Source organism: Zingiber officinale, chromosome 6B, assembly GCF_018446385.1.
Source record: "Zingiber officinale cultivar Zhangliang chromosome 6B, Zo_v1.1, whole genome shotgun sequence".
Lineage (NCBI taxonomy): Eukaryota > Viridiplantae > Streptophyta > Magnoliopsida > Zingiberales > Zingiberaceae > Zingiber > Zingiber officinale.
The window spans coordinates 9,640,836-9,644,459 of NC_055996.1; positions in this window are offsets into that span (position 1 = coordinate 9,640,836).

Sequence of the window (3,624 nt, forward strand, 5' to 3'; positions counted from 1 at the left end):
GAAATAATGGGGTATAGGTTTTGTAAAACTAATGGAATAAGACCTAAAAAATTTCTATACCAACACGTTGGAATTCAACATACCAATTATTGTAAGATTTATTTCAATATAAAGAATTATTATGTTCATTTTTTTGCAAAAAATACTAATAATAATATATATTCATTTTCACAATAATGAAATATTTGTAGTAATATTTGTAAAATTTTAAAAGTATTTAATGATACAACCGGACAATTTTTCAATGTTTATTATCCTACTGCTCAATTAGTTTTAGAAAATTTTTCTAATATAGTATTAGTTTTAAATAAACATATTAATAATGAATCTTTATCTTCTTGCATCTTAGCTATGAAAACTAAATGGGAAAATATTTTTATTTAATTCCTAAAATTTATTTAATTGTATTTACTTTAGATCCTAGATTTAAATTAGAAGTTTTAATGTTAACTTTATATTATGACGCTTTAATTACAAATAAAAATTCTTCTTCTCTTGATCTAGTTAATATTATATATTAGAATTTATTTATATAATATTTATAATCAATATTATGCAAAATATGGAACGCGTATTAATATTTTGAAATACAATAAACTACTAGTAGTAATTTAAAACATACAAAAGCACAACTTTTATTAAAAAAATAGACAAAAAGTCATGATCCTCAAGTTCCATACAGAAACTTGAGAATTATTTTACGACTTCTTTTGATTTTAATGAAGCAGATAGTGAAAATTTTGATATCTTAAAGTGATGATCAGAGAATGCTCAAAACTTTCCCGTCCTCTCCGTGATCACCAAAGAAATTTTAGCTTATCGAGTGTCAATTGTTACCGTGGAGCAGACGTTCAGTGCCGACGGCAACATATTAGATGAACGACGATCAACTTTATCTCCCGACTTATTGGAAGCTCAAACATTACTGGATGATTAGACCAGAGTAGAGAAAAGAATCCAAGGAATGTAATTTCCAAATGACGAAGTTGAAAATTTTGATAATGAAGGAACGAATTCGACAAGAACAGGAAATAAACGTAACTGACAATGTAAAAGGATAAAAATATGAAAGAACTATGTGAATTTTGATTTTCCTAAGGGGATACGTAGGCAACTTAAATAAGTGCAAGCCCTTTTTTACAATAAATTTTAATTTATAATTTATAATTTCTAATTTCTAATTTTTTTAACATAATAATCTTAAACCATAACGAACAGTGATGAAGCGTGAACTGAATCATGAGCCAGCGGTTCCAAACCGTGAATCGTAACTATCTTGGGCGATTAAGGTTAAGGGTCGACCTGCTTAAAATCGTCGAACCGGCGGTTCTGAAATGTTGAACCGTCGGTTCTAAATCATGGTCAGGTCTACCTGGGTGGGAAGGTAAACCCAAGCAAGGATCACAACTAATTACTATCGAATCGTGGCCATGATCCTATCATAATTATTTTATGGATCATCCAGAGAATTCGGAAGAAGCGGTAACAATGGATTTAGATATGAATAAAATTTTTAAAAGAAAATATTAACTATTGGGGTCCCATGCACAAAATTGGATCATTACCCTTAATTGGGCCAAATGCTTAATTTTCATTTCTCTAATTTATAAAGAGACGTAGAATGTCTATAATTAGTATGATATAAAAAGTTTTAAATAAAATATTAAATACAAGATCCAAATAGTATCTTCTAATGAATAATATACCTTTTAGATTTTTATTTTTTAGGTAAATAAACATTGAATGTTGAAATCTATTATATAAGTTTTTGAAATTACATTAAATATATTGTCGAAATTACATTAAGGTAGCTAGGTTTAAATGCTATATAAAGCATTAAGTTTTATCTAAATAATTTGTCGTATAATTATAACTCTTGAGAAAGTATTATTATTGATACAATGATTATGTTGGTAAAAATTAAGTTGCTATTAGCTAAAATTATTTTTCAATAATAAATGTTTGTTTGTTATAAAATTGTCTTTATGATATTTAGAAAAACAGTATAGTACTAATTATTATGTTTGGGTCATAAACTTAGGACGAAATTTACTAATAATCTTCCTTCTATTTACTAATTTTTATATCATACTAATTATAAACTTTTGCATTCTCGAGAGACCGTTAAAATATACTATTATACCTATAACTACTATCGTCAATAATGTGCACCCTTATCTTATACATTCTTGGATGCTTCTAGTATAGAACAGAATATTAATCCACATGCTTTAATCCATATAATTTACCAGATAAATTATACAAACATGCTTTATCCCAAATCAAGTCACAGTTATATCTCTATCATGATACAATGAGAATAGGAAAAATTAAAAACTATGAACACGGAAGTGTACCAGAATTTATAGGTCAAATCTGAATTGTCGGGTATAATTTTTTCGAAGTGATCAGTGTTTGGTATAGTTTTCCAAGCGATTAGTTCTACCCTTTTTCAAGTAGTTTCTGTCGAGAGAATGCAAAAACTTATAGAATTCGAACCGACGTCGTTTGGGAACCATAACCCTTTTAATAACAAAAGTCCTTTATTTTCAATTTGGTCCCTCAACAAATGAAAATCACTTTATAGTATCTACACATTAATTCCATGATAATTTAATATCCTATTTTGTCCAAACTTTAAACCTTAGTAGATCACTTTAATTGGACCATTGAAAGATAACTATGCGCATTTAATTCAACATATGTAAGTCCAAATGTTGGATTTTTCCAACAATCTCCCACTTGGACTACAAAAGTCACCGGAAAAATGTGCATTACCTTATGAGCTCAAACCTTGCTGTCACAAATGAGGATATCCCTTAAACAATCTCGTCCATTAATCATACTGATATAGGACTAAAGAGATTTTCATCACCTTAAGCATGACTAAACCCATCAATAATCACATATACCAACACAACTAAATGACATAGATCAATCATGGATGTATAGCATGGAAATTACAAGCAATGTGATCTTAATGTAACGTCCTCCCTTCTCCTACTGATAGCAAGGGCGGCGCTACGCGAACATACATACATGCATATGCAATCATTGCAGCAGAAGAATTTAAAATTTAAAACATACATAGAGAACAATATAATCATGTAAACATATTAAACATGTGAGCATGCTTAGCATTCATGTGCGCAACTTAATTTAATATTTAATCACTGAACATAACATAGAGTTCAAGCATAGTTTAGTTACCTTAACATTCAAGCATGATAAAAACGTTTTTAGCAATTCTTTAACTAAACCAAGCGTCTATTAGTTCAAGATTCATGGAAATAATAAAAAGAGATAATCAAGTAGCAAACATTAAAAACATCAAATAGAAAAATAAGTTAACATGCAGAACTTAGAATATGCATAAGTCTTAAAACACAAACATATCTCTTCCACCATGTCACTGCCACACACATCCTTTGCCTCTCCTGCTGCTCCCTTTAGTTTAGCCATTCTTTACCCTTTTCTGTAGTATAAGGAAAAGTAAAACTATAAGCACATAAGCTTAGTAAGATCCTTTCCTACTCACAAAACATACATCATGAAATTTATATAGAGTAATGACATGTTCATCTAATCAACACATAGATTTAAAATTTCTCATAATAGCATAAG